The sequence below is a fragment of the Schistocerca americana genome, chromosome 2 (assembly GCF_021461395.2).
Source record: "Schistocerca americana isolate TAMUIC-IGC-003095 chromosome 2, iqSchAmer2.1, whole genome shotgun sequence".
Classification (NCBI taxonomy): Eukaryota; Metazoa; Arthropoda; class Insecta; order Orthoptera; family Acrididae; genus Schistocerca; species Schistocerca americana.
The window spans coordinates 944,252,878-944,276,172 of NC_060120.1; positions in this window are offsets into that span (position 1 = coordinate 944,252,878).

Genomic DNA, 23,295 nt, shown 5'->3' on the forward strand with positions numbered 1-23,295 from the left:
CTCGGTGCTTTGCAACTGTCTATTGGATGAAGAAAACACTATCTATCCGCGAATACCTTTCCTACAGTGTGTTACTTCTTCTCTGACTGCTGCTTTCATTAATGTTCAGATAACTGTAGCATACGTTTTGTTTGCTGAATTTGTAAAATTTATTGTTTCTAGATTTATAGCATTTTTGATATATCATTTCATAAAGACAGATATCACTGCTGTGATTAGCCGTTCTTCTACTGTTGTGCTTCCCTACTAGCTTATATTAATAAAACGGAGAAAGAGAAGTTTGAATGTATTGGATACACGTTTAAAATCTACCCGTTGCTTTGTGGGTATTTTACTTTAATAGAATTACCTGGAGCTCCTCAAGTACGAAGTTATCGACTGAGGAGTTTGAAGGTGCAGTTGCGACAGTAATATTTTAATGTCGAGCCGAATTGTGGGTGTACGTAATGAGGTCGGTTAGCAGAAAGTAGCGGAGTGCTGAAGTCAGCACAGTGTAATACAGGAAAACGTATGCATAGCTGGTCCTAAGCCTCAAAGGAAATGACACATAAATGGAGCTGGTAGAGCAGAAGTTGCAGCGCCGGATTCCATTTAATCTGACCCTGCCTACTCCATTTAACGATATGGGCAGCGAAAGGTTCAAGTTAATACCGTACACTGCAGCAAAAGGAACTTTCCAAAGAGCTACATTGAAGTTTCTCGCCATCATACAGCTGCCAGCAACACCATCTTATTTCTTCCGAGCTGTGAGAGACCAGAAACCTGCGGTAGCGGCAGGGTGTTGCTGCAATATCCGGTTAACCACTTTCAGTATGCCGCAATGGCCGCTTGAATCGATTATAATCGTAGTTTTCTTTCACATCAGAGTCGAACATAAATGGCAACAAGACATTCCATGAAATAAATATTCGGTAACGTCTGCTGTGATAAGTCAAATCTCTGACAGAATGTGAAATAAACATTCTCGCGTAGCGCGTTTAATACGCGTGGGAGTAATTCGGCAGACTCAAATAAAACAGCGCGCTTTTAACACTTTGTTACTATGGGTACTGCCGCATTATGAGGGACAAGTACACAAATCAGAACTCAAACTAAAGGTACATCCTTGGTAAGGTATAATATCCTCTTGATCTGTGATGTAGAATTGGAGAATTTGTGATTTGTATCAATTTTTATTAATACTGTGATCTGTAATTATTCTTCATCAATTTTTTGCCTGTAATTTGGTTTCTTTTCTTCAATGAAGGGCCAAAGAAACTGGTACACCTGCCTAATATCGCGTAAGGCACCCGCTAGCACACAGAAGTGCCGCGAAACGATGTGGCATGGACTCTGCAAACATTTAAAGTAGTGCTGGAGGAAATTGGCGCTATGAATTCTGGAGCGCTGTTCATAAATCCGTAAGAGTACAAGGGGGTGGAGATCTCTAATGAACGGTGCGTTGCAAGGCACACCAGATATGGTCTATAATGTTCATGTCAGGGAAGTTTGGTGGCCAGCGGAAACGTTTAAACTTAGAAGAGTGTTCCTGGAGCCACTCTGTAGCGATTCTGGTCGTGTAGGATGTCGCATTGTTCTACTGGAATTGCACAAGTCCGTCGGAATGCATAATTTACATGAACGGATGCGGGTGATCAGACTGGATGCGTACGTACATGTCACATGCCAGAATCGTACCTAGACCTATCAGGGGTCCCATATCACTCCAACTGCACACGCTCCACACCATTACAGAGACTCCACCAGCTTGAACAGTCCCCTGCTGACATGCAGGGTCCGTGGATTCATGAGGTTGTCTCCATACCCGTACACGTCCATCCGTTCCATACAATTTGAAACGAGACTCGTCCGAGCCGACAACATGTTTCCAGTCATCAACAGTCCAATGTCGGCGTTGAAGGTCCCAGGCGAGGCGAAAAGCTTTGGGTCGTGCAGTCATCAAGAATACACGAGTGGATTTTCGGCTCCGAAAGTCCATATAGATGATGTTTCGTTGTACAGTTCGGACGCTGATATTTGTTGATGGCCCAGCATTGAAATATGCAGCAATTTGTGGAAGGGTTGCACTTCTGTCACGTTGAACGATTCTCTTCAGTCGTCGTTGGTCCCGTTCTTGCAGGATCTTTTTTCGGCCGCAACGATGTCGGAGATTTGGTGTTTTACCGGATTTCTGATATTCACGGTACGCTCGTGAAATGATCGTACGGGAAAATCCGCACTTCATCGCTGCCATGGAGACTCTGTGTCCCATCGCTCGTCCGCCGACTCTTACAGCATTTTTTAAGTCACTTAAATCTTGATTACCTGCCATTGTAGCAGTAGTAACCGATCTAACAACTGCGCCAGACACTTGTCTTATGTACGCGTTGTCGACCGCAGCGCCGTATTCTGCCTGTTGACATATATCTGTATTTCAATACGCATGCCAATACCAGTTTCTTTGGCGCTTCAGTCTATTTGCAGTCTGTAACTTGTAGATCTTAGTTTGCCATGTGACAAATAATAAGTGTATACTCCCCGCCACACCAATGTCAAAAGTTTCCCGTACAAGCGTCGTCTCTACTCGACACAGAGAGTGATGGGGGACCCGTGGTGACCCAAGGCTGTGCGACAACTCAGGGGAAAAAAAGAGACGGAGTTCATATTCGCAATGGCGAGGAATGTTGAAAGAAATCAGCAGCGTCATTTTTTAAATGGGAAATGCCATTAGGACAGAGAATGTAAAAACATTGTGATTTTACCTGCTAATGATGCCCTGTCCTCCTTACGTAGGCCGTTACTGAGCTGAGTCGTGGCTTTGTTTGGACATTCGAAAATTACAGTAGTAGCTGGGAGGAAGCTTCATATTAAACTCTCAACCGTGTTAAGGCAAGACTACTCATCTTCTCATTTAATTCTGTAAAGCAAGATTTTCTTTTTTTTCTCGTATTCAAAAATGGCGACAGACGTGCTTGTAACAATTCTTACCAAAAAAATGGAAAAGAACACTTTATCTTTTTAACATGACAGTCTCCACTTAGGGCTACCATAAAATTTTATTGGTTGCATTTTCAGTTTGGACTAACTGTCATTATCAGACATAGTTAGTGGGTGCTATAGCACATAATGATAATAATCTAAGTGAGTTACATGCGTTAAATCCAAATCAATGCAACAAACTCCAGTTGTACTCGTATTTTGTGGTCTCCTAGCCACGTACTGAATCATAAATCGTTTCCACTAAATGTTGGTTCTCGTACGAAAAATGTATCCTTCTACAAGTAAGTACATTCCAAAATAACATAAAATTAATGGGTATACTGGGCGCATATGGATCAAATGAGAAATGCACAAGACGTTTAAGAAGAGGTTGAGGCCCACAGCGAAGTATCATTTCTCCCAATCCAGGTGGGACTAAAGAAAATATTTTGGCATTATTAGGAAAAAGATAGTGATTAAAATTTCGTGAAAAGATATCACCGCAACGAAAAACGACTTTGTTTTAATGATTGCGACCACAACTCGTTTATCATATCCGTGACAAACTCTCCTCTATTTCGCGATAATACGAGTACAACACGAACTGCCCTTGTTTGAACTTTTTTCATGTCCTACATCAATCTCGTATGGTAAGGATCTCGTATCGCGCAGCAGAACTCCAGAAGACGACGGGAAAGCGTAGTGTAGGCAGTCACTTTTGTGGATTTCTTACATCTTTTAAGTCGTTCGGCAGTAAAATCTTGTCTTTGATTTTCCATCCCCACAGCATTTTTTATGTGGTGGTCACAATTTAATTTGTTTGTGATGATATTCACTAGGCCTTTTCGTTGAATCTACAATCTTCAAATTTGTTTTATTTATCATATAAACAAAATTTAGTGAAACTTTTTAGTACTCGTGTGGGTGATCTCACAGCATTTTTTGTTTTGGGTCAACTGCCAAATTTCACACAATGCATACAGCTAGTCTAAATCATTTCGTAATTCGTTTTGATCTTCTGATAACTATTAGACGATGTACGACAGCATCATCAGCCTCTAGCACAGTCACAGCCATAAAATTTTGTATTTGTGGCGTTGCACAGCCTCCAGATGCTTAATAAAAGTAAACATGGTCCATAGTAGGCTATAATGTGACGTTTCTTTAATGGTACGATTAGTTAATTTCGACAAAGTGTTACAGATGTTACAAATGTGCTTCAGAAAGCACATTTGTAACATCTATATTTCATGTGATTTTCAAATCACTCTTAATTACAGTGATGCTTAGTCGAAATTAGCTAATAGAACGATCAAAAAAATAGCATTAAAGCCTACTACGGACCATGTTTACGTTTATTAACAACCGCATTCGGTTGCCTTACATAAATCCGAGACCTCTAATAACCATTGAAATTTAACTATAGGGGGTGAAAGCTTTTATGGTGCAGCAAGAACTTTGACCACTGCGGCGGGTAGAGTCGCCTTACCCCTGAGGGGTTGGAATCAAAGGGGTGAACACTTTCAGGATGATTCAAGAACGCCTTGAGCAATTTCAAGCAATTTTGGTATATACATGTCACATTAATTGCATAAAAATACGAGAATGTCGAACCAGCGTCCATTAATCGAACGGGCAGATTCCATCCGTGTCTATCTCGTAAACTATCGCCGACTTGGTGAAAAACCACCATGTTTCTTTTTCGCCAATGTGCAAGATAATTTGGAGTTCAGCTCTGTAAGGATCTGCAATTCCTACAAAAAGTCCGACTTTAATGACCCTGTTGCCGATGGGAATTTTGGACACTAGCAAAAAAAAGGCAATTACATCGGTGTGCGTTTTTCAGCTGGTCGCCTAAAAGCCCTCCGCAGCGTGGCCGAGAGCCAGATTGGATAGTTGCCAGTTCGCGAAAGGATCTGCAAGCTGCGTTACGGATCCGCCGGGCACAGGTGTGTCGGCAGTAAAAGAGTTTCCGTCGCTAGCTCAGCGGGTAATTTACGAGATGTCCGTGTGGCCAGATACAAGAAACTACAGCAACTAACGATTTGGACGTCCTAAGTTACTGGAGTTATACTAAGCCAGAATAACGGCCACTCTGATACCGACGTGCGGTAGAGAATAATTGACCATAAGTAAATAAGATAGACCAACAGGGCATTGAAAATGTGTCTGTCTTTACTGACCAAGTAAGGAAAATAACATAACCTATCAAAATGATGACAAAAAGTATTAAAATCAAGACAGTGTGGGAAAAGAAGCGTTAATAGGTTGAGAAAAAGACAGTTGGAATAAGAAATAAACAGGTTGTAAGCTTCTTGTATCGGTACCTACCAGCCCCCTCCCCTCCCTCTGTGAATCGAGAGCTCCAAATGCAAGTAACTATAGATGACAGCCGGACACCCCGTGCACCATTACGCCTGAGGGGTGGGAATCAAAGGTGTGAACACTTTTAGGATGATTCAAGAACTCCTTGAGCAATTTCAACCAATTTTGGTATATACATGTCACATTACTTGCATAAAAATACTTGGGAGTAAGACACCCTGAGGTTGGAGATCAGAAGGGGCTGACATGCAAAAATGTTCAAAAAGAACCTGTTGACATTTATGTCCTGCATTTACTCCGCTTGGAATACTTTAAAAATATGAAGCGCAATCTGTCTGTTATTTGTGTTGTTCAGTGCGTCAACCAGGTCACGGGAAAGAGCACTGCAAGAGGTCATAATTTCGTCATAGTGTTTCGGAGACAAAGTTCGTGCCACAGGTGTGAATACACAGGTACATTTAACATCCTCTCTGAACGTGCAGCGGAGGATCAGTTTCCTCAGGATTCAGATGAATCTACAGGGCGAAATTCGCTGCAGGTTCAGATGACATATAGTTACAAATATGGGTGTGGTGTTATATGTTCACTGATGTTCAGAAAAAAAAAACAAGCGGAACACCAGAACGACTAGAGATAGGGCGTTTATATTCACAGGACATGTATATTAGTTCGATCAGCAGAAATGATTAGCATTTCAGTCACCTCGATTGAGCAGGTGTCCTGTTGCCACGTAGGTACAGGGTCCGCCATGGACCCTGGCAACTTGTTCCATGCCTGATGGCATCGACGCGTGTAAGGCGCGAATGGCGTCCTGTGGTTTAGCCATCCATGCAGATTTCACGTGGTACCACAGTTCATTTGTGATGGTTTGGCTGTACTGTACGCCTACTCTACACAACAATATTTAAGGGGCTCCGGAACGCCCTATACTTGCAATGTTAAAATAACGCTTATAAATTACATCTTTCCTCACAAAGTATTTGAGGTAGGAAGTTGAACTTTTTACAGATTATTTATTGGAATATGGGCTACAACTTAACACAGGGATTTTACAAAATTTTAGTTCAGTTATTAAAGATGATTTTTTTTCAATTGTAATGAAAATTCACAACATTTTTTTGCAATTTTTTATTTATATATTCAAAAATATACAGTTTTTTGGAAAAAGGCTGTGTTAAATTATGCAGAAGGTACTGTGTAACATTTACTGAAAGTTTGAAACAAATATGTTTGGAAGATCCTTAGAAAACATGTAATTAGTATGAGAAAATAAAAGTTTTGGGAATCGAGCGACAAAGATTGGATTAACTTTTTAGTGCATTCCAGGTCCATAGGATGGATTATCTTCATCCTCTGCAAACTCCTCCTCCAGCTTCCTCTTGTTCCTCCTCCTGTTTACTCTTGCTCGTATTTCTAGACTCTTTACAGCCCTGTCTGCAGCCCGAAGGCGTTCCTTGTCTAAAGTAAGCATCGCTCGTTGTTGTGTTCGTAGATTTTGCTACCATTTTCTTCAGTTGCAGTTACTGCAACACTGTTCCAAAAGGTGGTCATGTATGAACACTTATCACATTTCAGTTGTATTTCACTAGCAAGTCCTACGTGCTTTATTATGGAGAGTTCCAGACCAAGTTCACTACAATGAATACATCTTACACAGTTTGAAAACATTCCTTTGAGAACCGACGTATCAAATATTTCATTCACATCCGATTCGCCCATAAAACATTCATAGTTTTCACTCATTGAACCAAGCTTCTTCTGTGAAGTATTTTCTTTCCCACTTTGACTGCTATGGGCAGGTGTACTTGAGAGGTTAGGTTCACTTACTTGGTTATCGTCTTTATTGTTTACAGTAATAACACATACCTTTGCCTTTCCAACATTTCTCCTTTTCTTAAAAGCCTTCAGAGGATTTCTAATAACTTTACTTTTACTCATTATTATACTTCAACAAAACAGAGACTCAAGAAACAGAATTAATTACGAATATTTTCGAGATAACGACAGAGTAAATAAACATGAAACAATCGACAATCACACCAGCGATATATATTGAACCATCACAGGTTAGCCACAACACATACTTTATCTCACATCACTAAAATGTACCTGATGAACACGGACGTTAATAATAACACCATTTGACAGCAGTTTAACAGCGCCACAGTGGGTCACGCCCATGTAGAACACATTTCAAAAAAAATTTAAAAATAGTTGTAGTCTTCGGAATTGAATAAATTATATATCTATTAAAAGGTAATAGTCTGCAGATTCAGAAAACGCAAAAAAGTAAAAATTGAACTTTTCATGATTTTGAGCCTTTCCTTTAAAAGGATTAAACTACTGTACTAAATGTATCCGCACATAAGAAAACAGTATCACAATTACTGTTCTGCTAACTTACATCCCCCACAGATGAGTAGCATTTCCACCTTCTCTTCGTTGGTGTACATTCTGCTCAACAACTCTTCAACTGAAAATGGTTGACGGAATGACGGGTGTGCACTCTACTTATGTTTACATTTGTTCTCTGTGAACATCAGCACGTGGATGTGTTCCATTACCCCGAGTACCTGCGCTAAGCGCTGGGAGCGTCAACGTCAATGTTGTGTTGTGTAATTAATAACGTTGTGCTTCAGTGAATGGTACACTGTGATACATTTTTGAATAGGTCTTTAGGAGAGGAAATGAATTACCGAATAACGGCTAAAGGACATTTGCTTGAAACATTTTGTAATTTGCATCTGTATGAATAGTTATTTAGGGTGGTCAAGATAAATGGGACACCATATATATATATATATATATACGAAACAACATTTGTTAGAGACAAAATATTCGGTGACGATTCCCGGCGACGCCGGGCATCCTTTAGCATTCACTGGCCCTAGGACCACGCGATTTCAGTGAAATAGCGGGGGTCTACTAAGCGTATCACCTAAAACAGTAAACTGATAGAGTGGTTTTCATCAGGAAAACGTTAGGAATGAATGTCTCTAAGCGAAGAGAGGTATTGTGAAAGCGACTCAGGAAATCTGATTTTGCTCAGCCTATTCCCTTTCACACGGAGCAGTTACCTGTATTATAAGCAACGCACACTGCATATCGACGCCGCAGATTGCATACCGCCTACCGATTCTCAGGGCATTTGGTGTGGCAGGGAAGCACCAGCGCAAATTTTGTATCCTTCCTAAGAGTTTCTCTGGTATTTCTGCAAATATTTGCAATTTAGGCTTTGTAACATGTATCTAGAGTCAGCACAAATGCCGGCCGTTGTGGCCGAGCGGTTCTAGGCGCTTTAGTCAGAAACCGCGCTGCTGCGGTCGCAGGTACGAATCCTACCTCGGGCATGGATGTGTGTGATGTCCTTAGGTTAGTTAGGTTTAAGTAGTTTTAAGTCTAGGGGACTGATAACCTCCGATGTTAAGTCCCATAGTGCTTAGAGCCATTTGAACCGTTTCTCAGCATAAATAAATATTGCTCCTAAGGTCTTTCATGCGGTGCTTAGTTTTTCGACGGCAAGCGTCCCCTTTTTTTCCATTACAAACACAATGATTTGCAAAGCAGAATTTTAGTTGTCCATTCGATAGAATGTTCCCACATTAGTACTGTGCGATATTTGTGTCATTGATATGTATTAAGTGGGACATTAAAACAGGAAGAATAACCATGACTCCAACAGCGACTGAGCAGCGCTGTTTCATGGCGGTAGCAGTCAGTGTGGTCCAGGGACGTGCTGTTGTAGCTGGAATACTTGTTATTCTACCTGTTTTACTGGCTACGTTAAACAACACCGTTAGAACGAATATCACCCTAAACTAATCTAGGACCACTCTACCGAATGGGCACTTAAAATCCCTCTTCGGAAATGATTTTGTTTGTAATGCAAGCACGCCGACGCTTTGCGCTGACGCTGGGCGTCGCATGAAAGGCATGGTGAGCAGTATCTGTTCGGTCTCACTCCAGTCAGACGTTGCAAAAACGGAACTGCAAACATCTGTCGCAACACCAGCGAAAAAACGCGTGACTAGTCTAGGAGTGACATCCTATGTGAGTGTGTACGGGGGGGGGGGGGGGGGGAGTTTGGGGGTTGTGTGCGTCTGAAATATATGTGACGTATGCGTAAGTGAGTGGCAACGGCCTTGTCGCAGTGGATACACCGGTTTCCGTGAGATCACCGAAGTTAAGTGCTGTCGGGCGGGGTCGGCACTTGGATGGGTGACCATCCAGGCCGCCATGCGCTGTTGTCATTTTTTTTCGGGGTGCACTCTGCCTCGTGATGCCAATTGAGGAGCTACTCGACCGAATAGTAGCGGCTTCGGTCAAGAATACCATCATAACGTCCGGGAGAGCGGTGTGCTGACCCCACCCCCCCTCCTATCCACGCCGGCCAGTGTGGCCGAGCGTTTCTAGTCGCTTCAGTCTGGAACCGCGCGACCGCTACGGTCGCAGCTTCGAATCCTGCCTCGGGCATGGATGTGTGTGATGTCCTTAAGTTAGTTAGGTTTAAGTAGTTCTAAATTCTAGGGGACTGATGACCTCAGATGTTAAGTCCCATAGTGCTCAGAGCCAGAGCCTCCTATCCGCATCCTCCACTGAGGATGACACGGCGGTCGGATGGTTCCGGTATGCCACTCGTGGCCTGAAGACGGAGTGCTTAGTGCTTTATGCGTAAGTGAGAGAAGCTACAGGCAAGAAGCTAGTTACCATTAATTCTGAACTTGTTACGCTTGAAAGAGTGAAGGAATCAAATATATTTCGCCAAGAAGGACTTTTCGGATCAACAGGAACCTCAGTTTGAATATGCAGACGAGGTATTTGAGCTCCAGCTCTCACGAGTACCGACCAGTGCTCCCCACTACATTTACCTTGCTCTGTTCTTGGAAATAGCAATTCGTTTCCTAGCATGTAATCTTTTTGCGTCCGGAAGATGCAACTCGGTAAGGATCAACCGTACACAGAGACATCAAAGACAAAGCTGTCAGAGAAAATAAATATCGGAAACGACTACTCTACCTCCGAAAGCCGCAAATCGTTTAATAGCCGCCCGTGATCGCAGCCGATAACTCGGTAAGTCGCCTCTTTGGCTGTACAAGCGGCCGTAACTGGATCCGGACAGTAATTCTATTGTCTCGGCAGCAAGCGCTTTAGAGAACGTAACACGTTGCGCAAGGGAGTTCGCCGGTACCGTGTACCGCCAACAAGTTTGAAACCTAATCACGTAACTTGTTTGTTCTCACCTGCAGTCCTCAGTGTCTTTATCGCCTCGCTGAAACTCGATTCTCGTTCTTTAAGCCTCAGCTACAAGATAAAGCAAAGAACAAAGAGCTCACTGCTCTGCGAGCATATATGATACAGAATGCTGTGGATAAGTAAATAACGCAACAAGGTACTGATAGGCCAACGAAACGATTAATACGGCAGAGTTCAGAATATCATGAAAGGTCAAATGGACCGCGCCTCTCACAACATGGATACATTAGGAAAACGAAAACCGGCAGCTAAATGGAACTCGAAGTTAAAATGGTTTTCTAGGGGGGGATGGTCTAGTCATTGGCTCCTTCACCCACATTAATTTGAAAATGGCAGACTACAGTTGGCAAAATAGCTCGTCACGGGCGTAAATGTAGTGCACTATATAAAGATATTGTTATGGTCCTTTCCTAGCCTTCGCCAACTCATAATACAACTGTCACCTTTAATCCTTATCTGCATCGGGTTAAACAACAGATAAATGCGTTACATCTGCCTTAATGTAACAAAACAAGCATTTTAAACACGAAATATCTTTTGGGAGGTGAAGTTATCGTTTTCCGGTGTAACTTTGATCTCGAGTTACGCTACCGATCAGTCTTGCAGCACATCATCGATCGAAAATGAAGCTCATTTTCGGAACTGCAGCACGCGAACTTCAATACACTCGCTACCTCACGAGATCTATGTAAGTCCCCTGTCAATGAATCACCTTTCCTTAGTCCTATTTGGATGTTGTGAATGCTGCGATATAGACCACCACCTACTAAAAGACATACAGTAAACTGAATACACGAATGACACATACACTTGAAAGGAGAAACAAAATCATCGCAGTCGCCATCAACGTAGCAAACGACGTCTCACATCAAAGAATGGCTCGTGTTGTTCGCTAAATACTTTGTTGAAAGTAATGCTACTCCAGTGTTCGATAGCTTCTGATTCAAACGGTGTCAAGGACGCAAAAATGAGAAATAATGGATGTGATCCGAAGGTGAGAGAAAAACGTTGCAGAATTGTAGCTACGTCGTACGATACCTGATAACCTGACAAAAAGAGTGAGTCACGCAGAAGACATTGTCGGCTGCAGCTGTAACTTCATACACACACAGGATAACAGCGTAATTGTTTTTGAGAGCTCATATCGACAAAGCAGATTGCGACCTCGATGTTGGATTAAGAAAAATTTTGGGTGCAGGAGCCCAGTGATTAGGTCTGTTCGGCCTTTAAATTCTTACATAACAAGGATACATGATTAAAACTGCAATTCTCTGTGGCTGCGAGAATGGCCACCAGATGGAATCAGTTTTGTTCGTGTTTAGTGTTATTGCCAGTTCTTTTAAAGTATATAAGGAATGTGAAGAGCGTCAGATGTTGAGTGAGCGCTGTGAAGGACACGGAAGTACCGCGTACTCGTATGAGAAAGCTTTATCAGCATCTGACGGAGTTCAAAAGAGGCCTCATGGCGGATCGCCATTTGGCCGCCTGGTCGAATTGTGCAATATTCTGATTTGGGGGGGGGGGACGATCAGTTGTTAAAAATGGTTCAATTGGCTCTGAGCACTATGGGACTCAACATCGGAGGTCATCAGTCCCCTAGAATTCAAAACTATTTAAACCTAACTTAAGGACATCACACACATCCATGCCCGAGACAGGATTCGAACCTTCGACCGTAGCGGTCACGCGGTTCCGGACCGAAGCGCCTAGAACCGCTCGGCCACCACGGCCGGCCGATCAGATGTTATAGCAGCCTGATGTTAGACTGCATGGGAACGTGAAAGCAGGCTTACTGATAGTCAAGGTCCCGGTGGACCACATCTGGTCACCACAGTTACCAGTGCTATTTTCTTTTTACCCTTGATCACAGATTCCATACCTGTAGAAACATACGATACTGTGTGATAAATTATAATAAAATTTGTGTGGATAAAAATCCTACGTCATGATAGCAAATGTTCTTTACAGATTACGGTTTCGGCTCATAACACAGTAACCTTAAGGTCACTCTAAAACGTTGTTCAATGTGTGATACTCACTAAACATCATCGTATTTTTTAGAGCTAAGTCGCCCTGGTTAAAAAAATCCTAAAATGAAAATCTTAGTTGCCTTTATAAATTGACAAACTTGATCATAAATCAAATGTTAAATAATAGCTGTAATAAAACTCTTTATCGTTAAACATCTGAGACGAAACATCGACACAAACAATAACCGCCATCTTGACAAATCTGTCATCCAATCGAAATTTCTCTCAAACATGTCAAGCAGCGCTGTACATGGTGAAATATTTGACAAACGTAGTATAGTTTGACAAATTGTTTGATCGTGTACCGGGTACTTAAAATGTTTACAGTTCTATTGTACACTACTGGCCATTAAAAGTGCTACATCACGAAGATGACCTGCTAGAGACGCGAAATTTAACCGTCAGGAAGAAGATACTGTGATATGAAAATGATTAGCTTTTCAGAGCATTCACGTAAGGTTGGCGCCGGTAGCGACACCTACAACGTGCTGACATGAAAAAAGTTTCCAACCGATTTCTCATACACAAACAGCAGTTGACCGGCGTTGCCTGGTGAAACGGTGTTGTGATGCTTCGTGTAAGGAGGAGAAATGCGTATCATCATGTTTCCGACTTTGATAAAGGTCGGACTGTTAGCATAATATGGAGTCGGTGGTTTCAGGAGGGTAATACGGAATGCCGTGCTGGAGCCCAACGCCCTCGTATCACTAGCAGTCGAGATGACAGGCATCTTATCCGCATGGCTGTAACGGATCGTGCAGCCACGTCTCGATCCCTGAGTCAACAGATGTCACTGCCATTTTAACGCAATACCATTGATATGGGCCGAAATTAAAGGACACGTTGCCGACAATAATAATAAGAAATACATTGTTGCCAATTTATATTCGAGGCTCTTAGGAGAGTCATATCTGAAGACTGGAAGACAGCCATTAATCTTATGTAGCGCATCATGGAAGAGCATAGTTGAATGGAGGTATTTCAAAAAATCCTTGATAGGAAATGACGCGTCAGTAAATAACAGCAATGACAATGTTACTTAAAGCATATGTTGCGAGAAGAGTAATGTAAATAAAGTTCTACCTTTGTCGTCACAAAAAATGTACAGTTACATTCAGCTTAATGTATAGTACGTGCAACTTGTGTCCATGCATAGCAAAATTATATTTCACCATGTTTTGCTTTGGAAATAAGAGCGCTGTTATCGGCATATGAGTCCGAAAAAAATTAATCTCAGGAACTCTGTTTTAAACACACGAAAGAAATCCTTTGCTTTACGACTGTTGCAATACTGTTGTGGAGAATTTTGTTGTCACTATCTTCATTCTTCCAAAACAGTAACTTTCCTCTCTTCGACGGACTAGCGTAACTTGCCTCTTACGTTACAGATTAGTAGAAGGTTCGATCAGAAAGGTTAATAGCAGTTTAATTATAAATCAATCCAAATGTTACGCTCAATAACGGAAAACATACCACCGAAGAGGTGGTGACGCGGGAACGCAGAATCATGCGTCACATTTAAATCGAAATATGTCGTGTTAAAGATCTCCGATCTAGTTGAAGTTTCAAGCGTATGAAAATATGGTGTATCCTTAACATTTCGTCCTCACAGTGCGCTCACCCAAAATCAGTAACAAAACGTATTCCGCATGTCGTAAATTCGGTAACTTCGTCAGACAATATATGTTTTGTACAGTCCCCGTATATCGCTTTAAAAATCTGCTGCCGCAGATAGAACTGAACTGGAAACATAGTGCAGCTCTTCCGGAATACACAGATCCCAATTTCATCTTCGTAAGTCGAACAGTTTGAGCGACTTGAATAAAATGTAGGATTAATTGTGTAAAAATTTGAACATAGCTGCTAAGGTACAGTGGCGGTGTCAGAATCATATTAGAACAAATAAGCCCTCGGTCACAAATATTAAGTCAAAATTGACCAGGTCTCGACGCTACTGTGAGCGTTGTCTTCAGAATTAGACTAACTGTTCTAAAACATATTAGGTATATAATACATTAATAAAATTAAAGTTTGCACTGACTGGAAAAAGATGCAGTACTTACAAGTCACATATTAAAAAAGATCTAAGCCAGAAAGGCGACGTCATGAATAGTTGTAAGTAAGATGGTGAGCCGCTAAGGGCTGCTCATACTTTAGTGAACAAGGGTTGCAACAAGACGACGCTCACAGTAGCGTCGAAACCTGGTCAATTTTGACTTAATATTTGTGACCGAGGGCTTATTTGTCCTAATATGATTAATTGTGTGTTCTTTGTGGGATGAGGTATCTTAGCTCCGCTCCTCCACTTGCTCCTGTCGAGGTTCGCTAGATTAACTTTGATCAAACTATAATTACTGTGCCGGATAGTAACAGAATTTTGCTCTAGGCTAGGCACTAGGGAGGGCGGAACTAGAGGTCGGTAACCTCGCGGCGAGCCTACCGCAATTACGGGTCCGCGGACAGCCGTGACCCGCTAACCTTATAATCAGTGTGACGTCACGCGGAGAGAGTGGCGCGATCGATGTGCGCGACTGTACGCACGCGGACCTGGTCGCCCGACGCGGCGGCGGCGTGTCCCGCGGGGTGTATAGCTTGCAGGAGGAAGGCTGCACGCAGTGGCGCACCGAAATCTGAATCACGACGTCCAGCGTACTGCACTGGCGCGAGGGAGACACATTTGCAGCACATCAGTGACTTTCAGCTCATGCAAGCTGTAGAATTCATTATCTCGGTCATTTGTAGCACGCCGTACCTCAGTGTCTAAGAACGATGTCCGTCCGTCTGTATGCGTGTGCGACTGTTCAAAACCCTTTTCCTCAGGAAGGAGGTGACTCATCAAGTTGAAATTTATGTCACATGTTAAGGTCTACGGTCCCTTGAAGATATAAAAAAGCGAAGCTTGTATGTCAATGGCACCAAAAGATACACCCATTTATGTCACATATTTTGATACTCGCAAACTCACTTACCAAAACCTACAACTACAGCTACATATATACTCCGCTAGCCACCAAGCGGGGTGTGGCGGACTGCATAATCCGCGCCAAAGTCATATTTTCCCCCCTCTTTTCCACTCGCGGATTGCACGAGGGAAAAACGACTGTCTGAACGCCTCAGTACGAGCTCTTACTTCCCTTATCTTTGAATGGTGATCGTTGCGCGATTTGAAAATTGGTAGTAATAATATATGCTCTACATCCTCGGTGAAGATTGGGTTTCAGAATTTAGTGAGCAGCCCCTTCTGTTTAGCGCGTCGTCTATCTGCAAGTGTGTCCCACTTCAAACTTTCTATGAGATTTGTAACGCTCTCGCGATAGCTAAATGTACCAGTCACGAATCTTGCTGCTCTTCTTTGGACCTTCTCAATCTCTTGAATCAGACCCAACTGGTAAGGGTCCCATACAGACGAACAATAGTCTACGACTGGACGAACTAACGTACTGTAAGCTATTTCCTTTGTTGAAGGACTGCATCGCTTCAGGATTCTACCAATAAACCGCAATCTAGAGTTCGCCTTACCCGTTACTTGTGTAATCTGATCATTCCATTTGAGATTGTTTCGAAACACCCAGATACTTGACGGATGTTACTGCTTCCAAAGACTGGGCATTTATTTTGTACTCTTACATTAACGGGGATTTTCGCCTTGTTATACGCAGTAGGTTACACTTACTAATATTGAGAGATAACTGCCAGTCATTACACCACGTGTAAGTAGGCTGTTTAGGTTTTTTATTGGTAACGCCACCTCTGTATGAAAATCACTGGCTGTGCTGTGTGCAGTCTGTGGCTGCTTTGCATTGTTGTAATACTCGCCACTGTAGTGTTGGGCAGCGGCAGCTGGATGTGAACAGCGCGTAGCGTTGCGCAGTTGGAGGTGAGCCGCCAGCAGTGGTGGATGTGGGGAGAGAGATGGCGGAGTTTTGAAATTTGTCATGAACTGCTATATTTATATATGATGATATCAAGGTAAATACATTGTTTGTTCTCTACTAATATCTTTCATTTGCTAACTATCCCAATCAGTAGTTAGTGCCTTCTGTAGTTTGAATCTTTTATTTAGAAAAAAGGAGCACTTGGAAAGGAAAGAACAATCAGAGGGGACTAGTAACAGTAACTGCATACATAATATTCTTTTCAAGTACATGGTAATATTTCTTTTACAATAAGTTGTTGTGGTGCACCACTTTAATTACATAGACATTAAGATGTGATTATACATTTCCCTTATCTGCATTGATGTTTTTACTGTAATATTTTTTCTGCTTGAGCTATGTCATGTTTAGATATAAGCTGCTGTTTGCCAGGCATAGTGCTACTGAACTTTAATTTGTGTTACTCTGCTAAGCCATATTTATTTTTTTGTTGCTGCACATTGGCTCATATTAGTTGTAATGTTGCATTGCTTGGTAATTTAGATTTACTGTAGCTTGCTTTGCAATTTTCCAATTTTTTGGTCATTGCTGTTTGTGTTACTTATTTTGTGCTGCTGCATTGCCTCGTCCCTTAGTTTAGCATCTGAGCTCAGTAGATTTAAGTTAGCTTAAGAGGGGGTAGCCTCTAAGAGAATGAGTTGTGATGAATTGGAAGAAATGCATTGAGAAAACAGGTTTAGGTAGGATTTTCTTGGAAATAAATGTTGAGGTAAGAAATGTGTGAACATATAAATACAGAAAGCATGCTTAGATAGAATTTTTTTGGTGGAAACAAAGGATGAAATAAGAGGAAAGATATATGAAGTTTTGGGTTGGACTGCAGTACCAAATGTTACACTGAAAACGAACCCTGTCCTTTCCTATTGGTGTTATCCCACTATGTGTTTGTGTACCCTTGTGTATTTGTTTTCTTCCTGTCTCTGTGTAGTTTCATAGAATTTTTTCTTCTTTTAGTATTAAGCTACATTCACTATGATGAGGAATACTATTATCCTCGAATATAATTGGCATTAATAATATGTTATTTACTTTGTAAAGATGTTAGACATTATTAATTCTGTTCTGTTTAACGCTCATGTGTGAAGTTGATGTTTCAAAAGTTATTGTGATCTTTTATGTATGTACTCATGTCATAATTCCACTGATGTATATGTTAGTTCGATTCTTTTGTAAAGCCTGTACTACGAATGTTATCTGTATTGTTATGTTTTTAATGATGTATTCTGTACCTTGGTTATTGTATTCTCATGTTATAAAATTGTAATTGACACCAGTTTATCAAACTAAGTAACTCGTAAGCATTCATTTCACTGCACACATTTCCGTTGGTCATAGTATATGGACAATATGTGAGAAGTAGGGACTGGTAGTGTTTGCACGTGTGTTAATGATTCAGCAAGGGACTGGATAACAGCATTGCTGGTTCTAAGGACAATTTCAAAAACTTTGTGAGTGCACAAGTGGTGGTTTATGGACTTGCTATATTCTCCGCAAGACTCTTCGATGGTGAATGTGCACCTGCACAATCGCAACAGATGGCTGCTGGCCATCTCTACAAGGACTACAGTGGGTCTGCACCTCTGGTGGCCCACCAATACCATTATCTCTACAAGGACTACAGTGGGTCTACATCTTTGATGATCCATCAATACCATTATTTCTACAAGGACTGCAGTGGGTCTGCACCTCTGGTGGCCCACCAATACCGTAATCTCTACCAGGACTACAGTGGGTCTGCTCTGTGATGACCTACCTACCAATACTCTTCAAAATTTCGACTGACTGTGCTGTGGGTTTGCTCTGTTGTGGCCCATTACCTGTATGCATGTCAAGAGTCAGCACTGTCTTTCCGTTGGAAGGACAACACTACTTCTTCAAGACTGCATGGAAATCCACTACTTCCGTGTGCATTTTCTTCTACTGCTCAGACTTTGAGAAAAACACTACTATTTTACCGTAATGAACAATCAGGACTGTCTTTATGGACTGTGAGAAAATTTTAGCTTTTGACCAACATTGTATCAATAAGTGTGTGCATTTGATTTCTTTGTTATTGTAATTATGAAAAAATTTTTTCAAATCTGTATTGGCCACTGCCCAATCCAATTTGCAAAATTTTTTTGTGGGGAGCATGGGGGCTATGTAAGTAGGCTGTTTAGGTTTTTTATTGGTAACGCCACCTCCGTATGAAAATCACTGGCTGTGCTGTGTGCAGTCTGTGGCTGCTTTGCATTGTTGTAATAATCGCCATTGTAGTGTTGGGCAGCGGCAGCTGGTTGTGAACAGCGCGTAGCGTTGCGCAGTTGGAGGTGAGCCGCCAGCAGTGGTGGATGTGGGGAGAGAGATGGCGGAGTTTTGAAATTTGTCATGAACTGCTATATTTATATATGATGATATCAAGGTAAATACATTGTTTGTTCTCTATTAATATCTTTCATTTGCTAACTATCCCTATCAGTAGTTAGTGCCTTCCGTAGTTTGAATCTTTTATTTAGCTGGCAGTAGTGGCACTCGCTGTATTGCAGTAGCTTGAGCAGCGAAGATTTTTGTGAGGTAAGTGATTTGTGAAAGGTATAGTTTAATGTTAGTCAGGGCCATTCTTTTGTAGGGAATTTTGAAAGTCAGATTGCGTTGCGCTAAAAATATTGTGTGTCAGGTTAAGCACAGTCATGTATAATTGTAAAAAGGGGACGTTTCACACGCATTTATTTTCTGCAAATCCTCATTGATTTGCTCACAGCTTTCGTGTGATACTACTTTCCTGTAGACTACAGCATCATCGGCAAACAGTCTAAGGCCGCTGTCAATACCATCAACCAGATCGTTAATGTAAATCGTAAAAAGCAGAGGACCTATTACGCTGCCCTGAGGCAAACCTGAAATTACTCTTGTTTCTGTTGAAGTTACCCCGTTCAGGACCACATACTGCTCCCTGCCTGTTAGAAAACTTGCTATCCAGCCGCATATGTCATTGGATAGACCGTAAGCGCGCACTTTTTGTAGCAAGCGCCAGTGCGGAGCTGAGTCGAACGCCTTTCGAAAGTCGAGAAATATGGCATCAACCTGGGAGCCTGTATCTAGAGCCTGTTGTATATCATGCACAAAGAGGGCCAGCTGTGTCTCGCATGACCGCTGTTTCCTAAAAACGTGCTGGTTTCTGCAGATGAGCCTCTCAGATTCTAGAAAGGTCGTTACGTCTGAACACAAAATATGTTCCATGAATCTACAACAAATCGATGTCAGTGAGATTGGCCGGTAATTATGTGCATCCGATTTTCTACCCTTTTAAAGATTGCTATGACCTGGGCCTTCTGCCAGTCCCGTGGAACTTTCCGCCGTTCCAATGATCTCTGATAGATGACGGATAAGAATGGTGCTATATTTGTAGCACAGTCAACATAAAATCTTACAGGGATACCGTCTGGGCCAGATGCCTTTCTGGCGTCGAAGCATCTTAATTGTTTTACAATCCCAAACCTAAAGGATACTTCCCCATCACATAGAATCAAGAAACTGGGCAAGAAGCAAGTTTAAACACTAAAACAAAGAAAAAATCCGGAAATTTATAATTATATCACAAGAAGAAAATTGTCGTTTGTAGTCTTAATGTGTCTGTCTGTACGTTGGTTAAGCCTCTTTTTTCAGAAACAGGTTAACGTATCAGGGTGAAATTTATGTCACACTTTACGGTCTATGGTCCTTTGGGGATGTAATAATTTGTTCTTCTAAGTAAATACAACCCAAAGATATGACCATTTATGTCACACATTTTGATACTCGCCAACTCACTCATCAAAACCTATACGGTACTTCCGGCTGGACTAGAACCATGAAATTTGGCAATAAGAAAGGTTTCACCGTACAAGTAAGGAGAAAAATCCGAAATGTTAATTTGTAATCATAGCACAAGAACAAAAATGTTGTCGTATCTTATTAGACCGTCTGTCTGGGTCACCGTCTGTCTGTACCTCCATCCGTTAAGATCGCTTTTTCTCAGGAACGAGTAGACGTATCAATTTCAAATTTATGTCACATACTGAGGTCTATAGTCCTTTCTCGGAGTAAAAATGTTCAGCCTCTAAGTTAATGTAAGCAAAAGATGCGACCGTTTATGTCACGTGTTTCGATGCTCGGACACTCACACATTAAAACATGTAAGTACTTCCCCTCGACGTAAAATCATGAAATTTGGCTACAAGAAAGTTTTCACAGTGCAAGCAAAGAAAAATAATCAGAAAATTGTTAATTTGTAATTATATCACGCGAAAATAATGCTTCTTTTGTCATTTGTTAGCCGACTTAGAACTCGAAATTAAAACATCCTCGAAAGTCTTGGAATTTATGGGACCGACATATTTCCAGTATCAATGTCGACAACAAGCGAAAATCGTCGAGATCCTTGATTGCCGGAATGGATTCACTGTCTATACATACAATTAAATTTGTACAGAACCCTCAGCTCGCGAATGCTACTCGCATCTTGCCATTCTTTTTATTTCCAATAACCCTTCAAGACGATTCGATAAATCAATATTTATTCTGCATCTGAAGTTTCCCTTGTGCCCACGCATCTTTTCTTTGAGAATATTGTTCCTTCTCTTATAGTGCCCACTATGTTCCAGTTCTTGATTTTTTCGTGTTGTAAAAGAGTTTTTTTCTACTGATTTTTTAAAGAAAGTGTTCTGTTTCTTATTGTGTCCACATCGACTCCCAAATTTTCGATATCTCTTCCTACTTTCCTCAAACATGTGATTTTAGACTTTTAACTGTTTAATAAGTCAAGCTTTGTTTAGTGATTCTATTTTTTTCATGCTGCAGGTGTGTCCATAGAATATAATCTCCTTCTCATTACATCTGTAAGTTCTCAACTTTCATATACAGTTCTGCATTACACCTTAATTAGTTCTCTGACGCCATGCTGCTTTTAGTCCTAGAATTTTTATTAGTATTCTTCTTTCAGTTTCTTCTGATATATCGTACTCTCTCCTCGTAGTTAGTTTAAGAGCTTCCACTGAACAGAATGTTTCTGGTCCGACAACCGTTTTATTTTATTTGGACTGATAATTGTCCTCAGCTCTACGATAGAGGCAAATAAAAACAAAAGTACTTCAGAATTTGTCGAACATAAACATAAAATTATTAAATAGAAACAGAAAAACAAGTAAGGTTATTACCTTCAACTAAAGAGAGGAACCATAGTCATCAACTGCACTGACTAACAATGCATGTAATAAATAGTGGAATAATTTAATAATTAATAAGCTTACTTACTTTTTCGTTAATGTGTAATAGGATGACATACATGTTTCACAAACTCTGAAATAAAATGCGAATTGTGCATTTTTCGACTTATGTTGTATTTATTTGAACTACCTCTTCGTTCAATTGAGAGTCTACATAGTTTAGTTTTGGTTCTGTTTTTTTCGTGTTGCATGGATCATATGCGCAACAGTTCGCCATGATGTGAAAAGTGATAGAGGATTCACAAATAAGATACACTTTCTCTAAAGAATCTTGTCTACACGATGGCCTCTTACATAAACAGATTTTCTCATTTCTTTTTTTCTTTTTTTTTTTTTTTTAATCATAGTCTTCTACAAAATTTAATATGTGTAACCAACCGCATACATATTATTGAATGAGATACGCATCTATGAAGTAGAAGGAATTATCAAAAGAAATGATTTCAATTTCTTTTTATAATTTTCATTATTTTCTAGTATCTTTAATTCTCAACAGAATTGCTCAAATATTTTAATGCTGCCTATCTTGCATTTTCCTTCTTTCTGTGGAACAGTGGGGTTAAATTGTGGATGGTGGAGGCTATTATTGTTCCTAGTGTTGTATTTATGAATGCTAGAATTATTTTCAAATTGTGCCTACTTCTTCACGACAAACTTCATAAGGCAGCAAATGTATTATATAGCTGTTGTTAGTACGCCTAACTTTTTAAACCGTTGCCTACATGAAATCGTGGGTAGGTAGCAGATGTTTCTCAGCAATGAACAGAATTCCCCGAGAAAATAATTCCACATAACATCAAAGAAGTATGTAAGACGACGTAAGGAACTATGCAAAAGTATGCTAATTTCCTAATGCTTTCATCATCAAAATCAGCAATTACACGTAGAACAAATGTTACTGATCTCAAACGTTTGAAAAGATTTATAAATACCAGTATATGATTTCCAATTAAAGTTCTGATCAGTACGCTATCCCAGGAACTTAGTCAATCAGTTTTACATATTCCTATGTTTTACGTGCAAGAGATTCCTCTCATTAGTAACTGAACACGTTTCAGATTAACGATAAGTACTCAATGTACAGTTGCATAGTTAATAGCCTCAATAACAAGAACAGCATCTGAAAATAATATAAATAACTACACTGAATTTGACAATATTTATTTGAAAGCTGTCTTAGCACTGCATTACAACAAAAGCACGATGCTGTGTTAAATTTCGTACAGTTTCGCAAAGAAAATGTTGATGTGAGGTCCCCGACGACAAACCAATTTTCTAGTCTTCGCCACTTAATTCAAAAACAGATTTACGACTTTCGTCGCAAGCTGTGTCACTTATTCCTCACAAAGTAACAGCGTATGTAAATAAAAACAGTTGTATGTAGGATGGAAAAGAAAACGTTCCTGAGACAAATATTATGCTAGGGGTCTTGAGAATAACAGATTTGTCTCTAGACTGCAAGAGACCGCCATCGATTTTATCCAGCGGGAGAGCTGGAAGTCTTCTCTCCGGCTTACGACGTCTCGACAGCCATTACGATGCTAAGGACCC